Raw genomic sequence first — 14,299 nt, forward strand, 5'->3', positions numbered from 1 at the left:
ATAAACTTCCCCTGAGTTTATGGATCTTTGATTTGAGAAAGGGAAACTTTCACTAAGTGATATATTTCAGACTTTCAACTTCTTTTGATGACCCGACAGATGGTGCATTTTGAGTTCTGACGGATGAAGCTGATTGTCTCCCGACGGATAAAGCAGATTGTCTCCCGACGGATGAAGCATTTTGCAACTCGACAGATGTTGAATTTTGTGCTTCATTAGTAGTAGATTTTTATCATTGTCCTTTGTCATTGTTTTCTGATCACTTTCATCATCACTGTCATCACTAACCATCTCCATATTATCAAATTTGAGGCTCTTATGGTAATCTCCTTCTTGCAGTCCTTCAATCTTCTTATCATCAAACACAACATGTATTGATTCCATGACAATATTGATTTTTAGATTGTAGACTCTATATGCTTTACCAACATCATATCCAACAAAAATTTCTTCATCTGCTTTAGCATCAAAATTTCCATATTGATCAGTTTGATTTCTCAAGATATAGCATTTGCATCCAAAGACATGAAAAAAATTTAGAGTTGGCTTCTTGCTCTTGAACAATTGATAGGGTGTCATACACTTTGCTTGATTAACCAAAGAAATATTCTGAATGTAGCATGCAGTATTTACAGCTTCAACCCAGAAATATGTTGGTAACTTTGATTCTTCAAGCATTGTCCTTGCAGCTTCAATAAGTGATATGTTCTTTCTTTCTACTACTCCATTTTTTTGTGGAGTTCTTGCTGCTGAAAACTTATGCATAATCCCATTCTCTTCACAAAATGCTCTCATAAAAGAATTCTTGAACTCAGTTCCATTGTCACTCCTGATTCTTCTAACTTTGAAATCTGGATGATTGTTGACTTGCCTTATGTGATTGATGATGATTTCACTAGCCTCATCTTTAGACTTTAGGGAATATGTCCAAGAGAACTTTGAGAAATCATCTATAATTACTAGGCAAAATCTTTTTCTTGAGATGGACAACACATTGACTGGTCCAAACAAATCCATGTGTAGCAATTGCAGAGGTTCTTCAATTGTTGAATCAAGCTTCTTCATGAATGATGCTTTAATCTGCTTTCCACTCTGACAGGCATCACACAGTCCATCCTTAGAAAACTCCACTTGAGGAATACCTCTAACCAGTTCTTTCTTGACAAACTCATTCATGGTATTGAAGTTTAGATGGGACAGCTTCTTGTGCCACAGCCAACTTTCATCTTGACTTGCTTTATTGAGAAGACAAGTGACATATTCTGCATTTGATGAGTTAAAGTCAGTTAGGTACACATTTCCTTTTCTCACTCCAGTGAGAACCACTTTGTTGCTCCTTTTGTTTGTCACAACACAGGCTTCTGAATTGAAGGATACTGAATTACCTTTATCACAAAGCTGGCTGATACTCAACAAATTGTGCTTGAGACCATCCACAAAGGCAACCTCCCCAATGATGACATTGTCTTTAGAAATCAAGTCGTATCCCATAGTATAACCCTTGCTGTCATCTCTAAAAGTAATACTTGGGCCAGCTCTCTCCTTGAACTCTTTGAGAAGGTTAGAATTTCCAGTCATTTGTCTTGAACAACCACTATCCAAGTAGCACATATTCTTTATGTTTCCCTGCACACATCAAAACCAAATCAAGTTGATTTTGGTACCCAAGTTTTCTTGGGTCCCGCCTTGTTAGCTTTCTTCTTTTGTTTCTTAGGTTTGATCTCATTTGACTTGGGGATATCAGATTCATCCTTAGTCATCTGAGTTGGACCTTTGAAACCAGTCATTAAAACAAAATTATCATGCACATTTTGATTAACAGGAAATGGCATGCTTTTTGCAAACATGTTATTCCAGTAAGGCATTCTAAATGGCATTTTAGTCATACTAAATGCAGCATAATAAGGATTAGGTGTAAATGGAATATTAGCAAATTGTGCATTCATATTCTGTGCAGACATAGCATTCATAGGCATAGAAGGCATGACATTCATGCTAGGAAAAGAAGATGGTACATATATAGGAGTAGGCATAGAAAGTTTGCAATTAACATACAGATGATTAACACTACCACACTTAACACATATTTTTTGTAACGACCCGTATACTTTTATATTTAATTAAACTGTAATTATGGAATTCTTAAATGAATAATATATGTGTATAGCTTCTGTCAGCTATGTGTTATTTTACTTTTATTTATGTGTGTGAATAATGGTGTACGGGGTTGTTCGTGTAATTAATTATTGAGTTGTACTGAATCGTTTTCACTTTTAAAAGTGAATTTAGTGCAAATTTATTTGCATAAATATTTGGAATGTCTCTAAAATTGTTTTTATGGTTTCATAATTACAATAATTATTTTTGGGATTTTATAAAATTTAGAAATCAACATTTCATTAATTATTTAACCCTGTATGATTTTCTGAGTGCATTTATTTGTAAAATCCGTATTTAATTCTAGAATTATTCAAAAAATTATGAAACTCATATTTATTTAAGTTTGGAATATTCCGAGAATTTTAAAATTATTTTTGGAATTTTGGAAATTAATTTTACCCGCGCGTCGATTCGTTTAATTGATGAAAGTGGGTATAAAGTGCATTTTAGAAATTGTTTTAAAATTTTGAAAGTTATGTTTTTATTAATTTTGGGATATTTCTAATATTTAAGACTATTTTCCGTAATTTTATGGACTTATTTTATGTACGGCTTGGCTCGATAAATTGCGAAATAGCGAGCAGTAAGAGAGCTACAGTACATTATATTAATACCTGTCTATATTTTGTATACGTGTCGAGTTTTCCCAGTCTTACCAAAAAATGTGTCAACTGCTTATTGGATAAAATAAAAATAGAGATATAGCTCTGTATCTCTTCTTCTCAGCCTCACTTATCTCTGTGTCTCTCACTCGCAGTTCTAGCCACATCCGTTCTCTCATTTTCTTTATTGTCTCACTCGGTCTCATTTTCTCATACTCCCTCTCCTGTTCCCCTCCTTCTCGATTGTTTCTCCTTTAGGGGTAAGTCGTTGTCACCGCCTCTGTTCTTTCTTCGTCGCCGCCGTTCTTATTTTCCGGCGATGGCTGTGTGTATTTGTTGCTGGCTTCGTGTATATTCTATAGTTATTCCTGGTGGGATACCTATATATGTATATGTTCGTTTGCAGGTTGCTAATTACGCGGTGCCGCCCCTTGCTGTTCTCCGCAGGGGGGATGGTGGCGCGTGTATCGCTGCCCTACGCACGTGTACTCTGTTTCTATTGTTTTATTCGATTACTTCTGACTTGATTTTTTTTATTTATTATTCTGCAGTTAATAATTGAGTAACATCCGTGAAAAATAATAATAATAATTTCATGCCAGAAATTAATAATTATCGGTGAAATTTGTGACGGAAACCCGCCTTTATAGGGTACCCGCAAATTTTACCGTCGTCGGCGATGAGCCTCGGCGTGCCGACGGTGGACCGTGATGATTATTATCTGAGTCCTAATTTAATATATAAATTAAAAAAATGCGAATAATAATAATTAGTTGGGTTGAATTGTGGTTGGGATTTGTGAAGTTGAATGGCGATTGTTGTTGATTGGGTTGGATTGGGGGTGATTGTTTTTATTAAGTTGTCATTGAGTTGGTCGACGGGTAGGCCGATAAACAGAGGAGGTGTTGCCCGAATTTTTGGAAATTAAATTCGAAAATTCGGGATATACCCTGTAATTATCGGAACGTCGAACAATTATAAATAAGTATATACATATGTTTTGTGCGGAATCCGATTGTATGTAGTGCTAGATTGTTTTGCCAAAACCAATAACCCTATTTTTGTACAAGGACGAGTACGTGTATTTTCTGAAAATAGACACCAAACCGATTTTGAGAACGTGAACCCTAAATTGATGCGTGTATGGTAATAATGTATATAAGTACGAGTCGGGATTTGATATCGAATGGGTAGATGTCCGTCGATGATATGTCAAGCATACCTAGACGTCTAACGTACGATATTTCGGCTCTGTAGGTTCTAGTCGAAGGACTCAAGGATTGATATCGAACTAAGATAACCTAGTGATCAGTCGACAGGCGCAGCAAGGTTCCTAAGCGAAGGACCTGAGTATTGAGGTCGGATCCAAGATAGTTAAAGAGTAAAGCGATAAAGCCGAGCGTCCGAGTCGGCTCAGAGTCGATTAGTAGCAGTTGTAAAGCTCTGCAAGGCAAGTACCCCTGACCATTCTTTTATGGTTCAGTGCATATGAATAGCTAAATGTTTTATTCTCGTAATGGAATATAAACGTTTTAAGTTACGCATTCCCTGTAGTTATAAAGCACTGTTTTCAAATTGTTTTTGGGAAAAGTAAATTCGGAAGGTACCTATCTCGAATGAAATGATTTGCGAAAGGGATTTTATATGTGTGCTGGTTAAATAATTGATTTTGAAAATGAGATAGGTACAAGTGTTTTGAAAACTGGATAAAACGGTCAGATATGGGATACATTGGGGCCAAAGTAGGCCTATTGAGGTGGCGTAAGAGGCTAATTCGGTTACGCGCACTATAAAACCGATTAGTCCAGCAGGTTAGAGACCTAGCTAGTCTCTGAGTTCTGGAACATGTATATAGGATGGCAGTGAGAGCCGTCCAGTGTTGATAGCCTGATCAGCTGTCTTCACATATCCGTAAGTATCTGATTTGATTTTGTGATTCTCGTAACGGAACAAGTGAGTTTATACAGTGGATTTGGAAATGAAAATGGCATGCTAGAATTAAACTCTGGTATTTGTACTCAGCACACTACTACGTCTGTTTTATTGAAAGCATGCTAGTTTTGAGTATCCAGTTTATGCATGTTTTACATGTTTTGTAAGTGAGCTATAATCTATGTTCCCATCACTGTTTTATTGTAGACTGTTTTATTGTTATTCATATAGCCGTACTGCTGAGCAAGCAATTGCTCACCCTTACAAAATGTTTTATATATATTGCAGATGCCTAGGAGATTCTTCCGCGATAATCAGGGCAGGATTCCAGTTCCTTCCGCGTCAGGCTCCTCTGAGGTAGTTGTGCTGGACTAGAGATGGTCTGTTGAGTTGCTATGTGTTAAGTTAGCTGCGTCGAGATGATTGTTGTAAGTTGTTTTATGTTAGTTGTAACCTAAATCATACTTAAACCTGGCAAAGATCTTGGTAAAGGGGTCGTAGATTTATCCTATTACTGAATTGTTTATCTTATGGTTATTGTTGAGGGCGTCAACTCCTTTCCCCGGGGTTGAGGCCGTCACAGTTGGTATCAGAGCTACAGGTTTGAGTCCCTGATTTAGGTTAGGAATAAAGTCAAAAGAGTGCAAGAAGGTTTATGTGTAGATGTGAGTCAGCAACTCAATCAGATGAGCAAGTCTATGAGTTTAGTCAAGGGTTTCGGAAGCGTAACCCTGACGTTTATTAAGGATTGACTGGAACTGCCCTAATCAAGAGTACATATCCTTCACATATGTATTATTAGTAGCGTTCGATAGAGATTTCTAGTTTTTCCCTCGGGAAAACGAGTCTAATTGCAAAGATTCAGCATTGAGCGGGCCCTTGTTGTGCCCGCTGAAGAGACACCAACGTTATCTCTAAATATCGCATTTTCTGTGTCAAGGAATGTTATTGGACTGATTGTGTGACCTTGGAGAGTTCGGATAGCATAATAGTCAGGGGCTGTTATGACGACTAAGTTTGGTAGTGAAGGTGGATTAGAACGGGAGGTGATATCTTTGAACTCTTTTATTTCCTTCCTTGAAATGTATTTTATCTCCAGAGTAATTGTTTCTTATTCCATAAATTATTTATCTTTCTTGTGAGAAAGTTGTGAACCCGAGGTAAGCTACTTAGGGTTCTGTTGATCTCCTTATAAACCGGATTCTTTCCTTTCTATTTGTGAATTTCTTATTTGAATACTATTTCTTTCCTCGATGACTCTTTCGAGTGATTGGGGCAAACAATGCATATGAATTGACCATTTGTCTATGTGACAAAAGGGTCTGGTGGGACGCCACTGAATTATGTGTTGTGACCGTATGGTACTAAGACCGGCCATCTTATGTACTTGTGTGGTTGCTCTCAATCATACCTATGTTTTCTTCTTTTGTCCTCCCCGTATTATTGATTCTTTCACTTTGAAATTTCATTTAAAGTCCCGAGGCAGTGAATCGTCAATAGCTTTTATAATTAGAGAGACCTGGTCATTGAAAGTGAATAGAGTTGACTGTCTGGAGGAAATAGAAGATTTACATCGGATTGCTAGCCATCTCAAAAATGATAATAGTAGAGAGGATTCATGATTCGATGTTGAAGGTTGCGATTTTAGAAAAGTTAACCCTGTGAAAGATAGGTTAATTGTAGGGGATAAGAAATCATCCCTGCAGGAAGGGTTGGTTGAAATTTGGACCATAGTGCCTAGAGGAGTCCAACATTCCTTAAGCTTGACTTGAATTACTAGTGGGCTCTGTGTTATTGGTGGCTGTTATAGCCGGCCAAGTTTCATTGTATACCAGATTGGTGTTAATGTGGTAATAGAGTAGTGATGGGAAATGGTCAGTTGTTGTCGTATTAAGGAACTATGCTATGGGGAGTAGTATTCTAGTTTTCCTGAACCATTGCTGATTTTGCTACTGTCATCGTTGCTGTGATTGCTAGTGCTGTTAATCTAGATTTCTTTTATAAGTGGACCCCGATATTAAGGACTTGGGTACTGTGATTGGGCATTATTTTCCTGCTATAGGTGCACCGTTTAAATGGTGATACCTTATGTCAAACATTTTATTATATTTTGAATAAAACTCATTTATATATTCTAGGAAGATGCTACCTAAGAAAGCTACCCAGTCCAAAGAAAATAGTAGTAGTACTGCGGAGGGTCCAACTATAAATGAAATTCTAGATTTGTTGCGCCAGCAGCAGCAATAATAGTTGCAGTTAATCCAACAGGTTCAGCAGCGGTATCGACGGTTGCAGCAGCAGCAAGAAATGAAGTGAAGTGCTAGTTTTAAATCTTTCTAGAGTATTAAACCTCCTGAGTCTCAGGGTGAATTTAATCCAGTAGTTGCTGGAGCGTGGTTATAAGAAATGGAGGAAGTTTTCAACCTCGTTCAAGTAATTGATAACCTTAAGACCGATAATGCGAATTACTTTCTTAAGAATGAAGCAAAATTACTGGTGGAAATCCACTTGAGCGTTAGATGGAGAAGGCCCTGTTCCATGGGCTAGGTCTACTGAGTTGTTTTTTTTAAAAGGTATTTCCCAGATTGTGTGCGGAGTCAAATGAAAATCGAGCTTCTAGAACTAAAACAAGGTGAGAGAAGTATGTTGGAGTTTGAGGCCAAGTTTACAGAATTGGCCCGATTAGTTCCTGAGTATGTAAGTACGGAGAGTCAGAAAGACAAGGAGGTTCCAACAAGGATTGAAGCCTGGAATTCACAGGGGAGTTGTGGCATTGTAACCCAAGACGTACTCCTCTATGGTTCTGGTCGCCCTGGTAATAGAAGGTGACCATAAGTTGTCTGTTAAGGAAGAAAGTGATAAGAAAAGGAAGTCGGAAGGTGTATGGATAAGGAAGACCAAGGAGAATCCAGTCAGAGATGTGAGAATCGGTTTGGCCGAAGCAGGAGTAAGAAATTTCAGAGACAGAGTTTATCACAGGTTAGGTCTAGTGTTACTTTAGTTGCATTTACTCTAGCCCAGTTATTCAAATCAACAGTGGATTGCAAGTCCTGTGACAGGATACACAGTGGTTCGTGTAGAAAGAATGTACAATGTTTTAAGTGTGGACATAAGGGTCATTATGCATCGGAATGTAATCCAGAAAATCCAGGATTAATGTATCACTATTATGGAAAGAGTGGGCATATGGCAAGGAGTTGTAGAACGGTTATTCAAGATACTACATCCCAAGGGCCAATATCCAGCTCAGCTAGAGATAGAACTTTCAAAAGAACCAAGAAATCAAGCGTTTAGAAGTTGGACGTAGTTGTAGTTGATCTGACACCCTCTAAGCTAGAGAGGTTTGATGTGATTTTAGGATTGAGTTGGTTGTCCTGTATTATGGCAAGGAGTGGTTTTTATAAGAAGCAACGTGTAAAGTGTACAGAAGCCAATAGTAAGGTGAGTTTCTGGATGCAGAAGCAATATAAGAAATTCTTCCAATCATGCGATAAAAGAAGTAATAAGTTAAGGACATAAGGTAGATCCACCATCAGTAAAGATATGAAGAAGAGAATACCGAAGCTGGAGGAATTTTGGGTAATAAATAAATGCCCTGGAGTCTCTGGAGGCCAGTGGAACAAAATAATTAGTTGATAACGGTAAAAGTTATTAGAAAGGAAAGTGAGCATACCAAATATAGTTCTCTGGGGGTATACCAGTGATGTTGCTGCAAAGAGGAATGAAATTATGAGATGGTGTACTGATTATCGGGAGTTTAATAAAATGATAAATAGGAATAGGTAACCTCTATAAAGAATTGGTTACTTATGTGACCTAATTCAAGGAGTATGTGATTTCTACGGGATTGACTTAAGATACAGCCCGAGGGCATGTCAAAGATTGCGATTAGGATGAGTTATGAGCGTTGCAAGGTTGGTGATATCATGTGGAGTGACAAGTGTATGAGTCGTCTATAAGGATTTAAAGAACATAGTGTATAAAGAGTACTTGGATAAGCAAATTATATTTATTGATAACATCCTCAGCTATTCAAAGATTAAGGAAGTCTGTGTAGAACGGCCTAGGATTTCCCTACGAAGATGACAAGGGAAGCAAATATACATTAAGTTTTCAAGTATGGATTTTGGCTGAGGTTTATAAACGATTCTGATTATCCTATTAATGACCATTTAAACAAAACCGGTGTAGTAATAAATGCCCTGAGTAGAAGAAAAGAATTGAACGTGAATAAAATTCCTGAGGAAATTGAAAAGAGTAAAAGTTGGAGTTCAAATACCAAAAGGTGATAAAAAGTGAATATATGAAATTACTTGTTAGATATATTTGATAATGTCATGGTTAATATGATTTATGTTTAATTTTCAGATCTTACTTAAACAGGATAAATCAGTACTTACTGGAAGTCAAGACTTAAGGATATCGGTACTTATATTATCAGGAGATAATCATCAGAAGATGGATATCAGAACTTAAGTGCTGAAGGATGTTCAGATAAGGACTATAGCTGATTAAAGGAAAGAAGATCGAGATAAACATAAGAAGTGATATGCATGAAGAAGGAATTCTATGAAGAATAGAATACTTGGAAGAAAAGATATCTGATTGATATATTTTAGGAAGCAGAATTATATTCCATATCAATTAGCGATTATCTTGTAACTGTGTAGTATATAAACACAGACATAGGGTTTACACTATAAGTGTTATCATATTCGAGAAGATTATTAATTGTAACCCTAGCAGCTCTCGTGATATTTGTTCATCACTGAGAGGTAACAGTTCCATACTGTAACATAGTTTATTGTTTCAATAAAGTTTGTTTTCTGTTACTTGAGATATTAAAGTTCGATTTGATTGTACTTTATACTGTATTCACCCCCTCTACAGTGTGTGTGACCTAACAAGTGGTATCAGAGCCTATCTGTTAACGCACATACAGTTTAAGATCCAAACACAATCATGTCTGACACAGAAACTCCAACTAAGCCTACCAAAACTGAAGAACCACCAAAGACACAAATTCAGAGTCGGTATGAGACCATCAGAGTTCCCATACTGAGACCATCCGAATATCCCATATGGAAGGCGAGGATGACCATGTTCCTAGAAGCAATAGATCCAGAATATCTTGATAGAATTAAGGAAGGGCCTCACAAACCAACCAAGCTCGCTGTTGCAGTTGCAGGTGAAGCAGCAAAGACCGTACCAAAGGAGAAGAGTGATTATACTGCTGAAGATATCGCATCAATTGATAAGGATGCTAAGGTACGACACTTACTGCATAGTGCCATTGATAATGTAATGTCAAACAGGGTAATTAACTGTAAGACTGCTAAGGAGATATGGGATGCTCTGGAAATAAGGTGTCAGGGAATTGATACAATTAAGAAGAACAGGAAGACAATACTCACTCAAGAGTATGAACACTTTGACTCAAAGGCAAATGAGTCATTGACTGATTTATATGATAGATTTGTCAAACTCTTGAATGATTTGTCATTGGTTGATAAGGAGTATGATCTTGAAGATTCAAACCTTAAATTCCTGTTAGCTCTTCCTGAATGCTGGGATTTGAAGGCAACAACAATAAGAGATAACTACAATCTTGATGAAACAACTCTTGATGAAATTTATGGAATGCTCAAGACTCATGAACTTGAGATGGAACAAAGAAGCAAGAGGAAAGGAGGAAAGTCAAGGACAGTTGATCTTAAGGCTGAAGAAGAATCCCCCAAGACAGCTACCTTAATGAAAGACAAGGGTAAAGCTCTTTTCACAAAGTCTGATACTGAGTCATCAAGTTCTGAAAGTGATGATGACTCAGATTCTGAAAGCTTGCCTGAGACTGATGCTGATGAGGAGATGATGAAGCTGTATGCTCTTATGATGAAAGGGATCACAAAGATTGCATACAGGAAGTTCAGGAAGGGAAAGAAGTTTTCCAGGAAAGGCACAAGTTCTGATAAGAAGAATTTCAGAAGATCTGAGGACAGAGGAGGAAAGTCTGATAGAGGAGATTATACCAATGTCAAATGCTATAACTGTGGTGAGAAAGGCCACATATCTCCTGATTGCAAGAAAGTGAAGGGTGACAAAGGCAAGGCTCTTATCACAAAGAAGAAAAGCTGGACAGATACCTCAGACTCTGAAAGTGAGGAGAACTATGCTTTGATGGCAAATGCTGATAAAGAAAGTGCTAAGAGCAGTTCTGAAGCTGCTGAAACAAAGGGCAACAGGAAAAATATCCTAATCCTGGACAGTGGATGTTCAGGACATATGACTGGAAATAAAGCCCTGTTATCAGACTTTGTGGGGAAAGCTGGCCCAAGTGTTTCTTATGGAGATGGCAACATTGGAAAAATATTCGGATATGGCAATATCAATCTTGGGAATGTCATCATTAATGAAGTAGCTCTGGTCTCAGGACTTAAACACAATCTGCTGAGTATAAGTCAAATCTGTGACAGAGGTTATCATGTTGATTTCTTTGAAGAACACTGTGAAGTTATGAGTAAATGTAAAGGCAAAGTTATTCTGAAAGGATACAGGCGTGGTAACATTTATGAAGCTAAGCTTTCAACAAGTACTTCTGCAATCTGTCTGATGAGTAGAGCATCAATTGAAGAAAGCTGGAATTGGCATAAGAAACTTTCTCATTTAAATTTCAATAATATAAATGAACCAGTCAAGAAAGATCTTGTGAGAGGACTGCCAAAGTCAGTATTTGCTCCCGATGGCCTTTGTGATTCTTGTCAGAAGGCCAAACAAAGAAAATCTTCATTCAAGAGCAAGACTGAATCATCAATTCTTGAGCCTTATCATCTACAACATGTTGATCTATTTGGTCCAGTGAATGTCATGTCTATTGCAAAGAAGAAATATGCGTTGGTCATAGTGGATGAGTTCACCAGATACACATGGGTGTATTTCTTGCACACAAAAAGTGAAACTGCATCTATCTTGATTGATCATGTCAAACATCTGGATAAATTGGTCAAAGATTCTGTGAAAACCATAAGGAGTGATAATGGCACTGAGTTCAAGAATTTGATAATGGAAGAGTTCTGCAAAAACCATGGAATTAAGCAGGAATTTTCTGCTCCTGGAACTCCACAGCAAAATGGAGTTGTTGAAAGGAAGAATAGAACTCTCATTGAAGCTACACGTACAATACTTGAAGAAGCAAAGCTTCCAACCTATTTCTGGGCTGAAGCTGTACAGACTACTTGTTTTACTCAAAATGCAACATTCATTAACAAGCAAGGAAAAACACCATATGAGATGGTGAAGAAAAAGAAGCCAAATCTGAAGTACTTTCATGTATTTGGATGCAAGTGTTTTGTTCTTAAGACTCATCCTGAACAGCTATCCAAATTTGATCTAAAAGCTGATGAAGGAATTTTTGTTGAATATCCAATTTCCACAAAAGCCTTCAGAGTCTATAATTTGAGAACAAGAGTGGTCATGGAATCTATCAATGTCTCCTTTGATGACAAGAAGATTACTGGACTTGAAGATTTTATTGATCATGATCAGCTGAGATTTGAAAATGAAGACTCAAATTCTGATACTGAAAATCCTGACAATCTAAGTCCTGATAATGCCAACTCTGATGGATTAAACTCTGATGTTATTGAAACTGTGGTGACTACGTCAAAGAAAGATGCACCAATGCAGGGGGAGCATACTCAAGATCTTACCACATCTCAAGAAGCATCGGAACATACATCTGGCTCTTCAAGTTCTGATTCGTCAAGTTCTGATAAGCCAAGTTCTGATAGTTCTGAAAATCTAAATTTTGAAGAATTCAACTCAGAGAGCATAGTTTCAGGGGGAGCATCAGAAAATGAAGTTGAAGACAACATGGATCATGGGGGAGCATCCAGTTCTAGAGAAAATCTTCCATCTGCAAGGAAGTGGACTAAATCACATACACCTGATTTGATAATTGGAAATCCTGATGCAGGTGTCAGAACTAGAACAGGTACTTCAAACGAATGTCTTTACAATTCTTTTCTTTCTCAGACTGAGCCAAAGAAAGTGGAAGAAGCTCTTCAAGATGCTGATTGGGTACAAGCAATGCAGGAAGAGTTAAATGAATTTGAAAGAAATAAAGTCTGGACCCTAGTGCCAAGACCAAATAATAGATCTGTTGTTGGTACAAAGTGGGTATTCAGAAACAAAACTGACAGTGATGGCATAATTACAAGGAATAAGGCAAGGCTGGTTGCAAAAGGATATTCTCAACAGGAGGGAATTGATTATGATGAAACATTTGCACCAGTTGCTAGGTTAGAAGCCATAAGGATATTTTTGGCTTATGCTACTCACAAAAAGTTTACTGTCTTTCAAATGGATGTGAAAAGTGTTTTTCTCAATGGAGAATTGGAGGAAGAAGTATATGTTGAACAACCTCCAGGCTTTGTAGATTCCAAACATCCAGATTATGTCTACAGGCTTGATAAAACACTTTATGGACTTAAGCAAGCTCCTAGAGCATGGTATGAGACTTTAGCTCAGTTTCTTCTGGAAAGTGGATTTAACAGAGGAACTATAGACAAAATACTGTTCTACCTCAACCATGGAAAGGACTTACTTCTGGTCCAGATTTATGTTGATGATACCATTTTTGGGTCTACAAATGACATACTTTGCAAGAAGTTTGCCAAACTGATGCAGTCAAGGTATCATATGAGTATGATGGGGGAACTTAACTATTTTCTGGGCCTTCAAGTCAAGCAGAATGAAGAAGGCACTTTTATTTATCAAACTAACTACACCAGAAACTTGCTGAAGAAATTTGGAATGCAAGATTGTTCAAGTGCATCCACTCCCATGGCTATTGCAACAAAACTGGATAAGGATACTGGTAAATCAGTAGATATTACTGATTACAGAGGTATGATTGGCTCTCTACTCTATCTAACTGCTAGTAGACCTGATATCATGTATGCTACCTGTCTTTGTGCAAGATTTCAAGCAGATCCAAGAGAACCTCACTTAACAGCTGTGAAAAGAATTTTCAAGCATCTTAAGGGAACAGCTGATCTGGGATTGTGGTATCCCAGAGAATCAGATTTTAAACTAATAGGTTACTCAGATGCAGATTTTGCAGGTTGCAAAATTGATAGGAAAAGCACAAGTGGAAGCTGCCAATTTCTTGGAGGCAGATTGGCTTCTTGGTTTAGCAAGAAACAAAAGTCAATTTCCACATCAACTGCAGAAGCAGAGTATATTGCTGCAGGAAGCTGTTGTGCATAGATTCTTTGGATGAAGAATCAGTTACTGGACTATGGGTTAACATATTTCAAAATCCCTATTTACTGTGATAATCAAAGTGCTATTGCTATGACAGGTAATCCAGTTCAACACTCTATGACAAAGCACATCAGCATCAGGTACCACTTCATCAGGGAACATGTGGATAAAGGTACAGTGGAATTGCACTTTGTTTCAACAGATCAACAACTAGCAGATATCTTCACAAAACCATTGTGTGAAGATACTTTTACAAGATTGGTAAATGAACTTGGAATGGTTTCAGGTTCTTTCTCTAAATCTGCTTAGTTTTGTTCTGATGCATCAGACTTTATGATCAGTAT

Source organism: Apium graveolens, chromosome 5 (genome assembly GCF_009905375.1).
Source record: "Apium graveolens cultivar Ventura chromosome 5, ASM990537v1, whole genome shotgun sequence".
NCBI lineage: Eukaryota > Viridiplantae > Streptophyta > Magnoliopsida > Apiales > Apiaceae > Apium > Apium graveolens.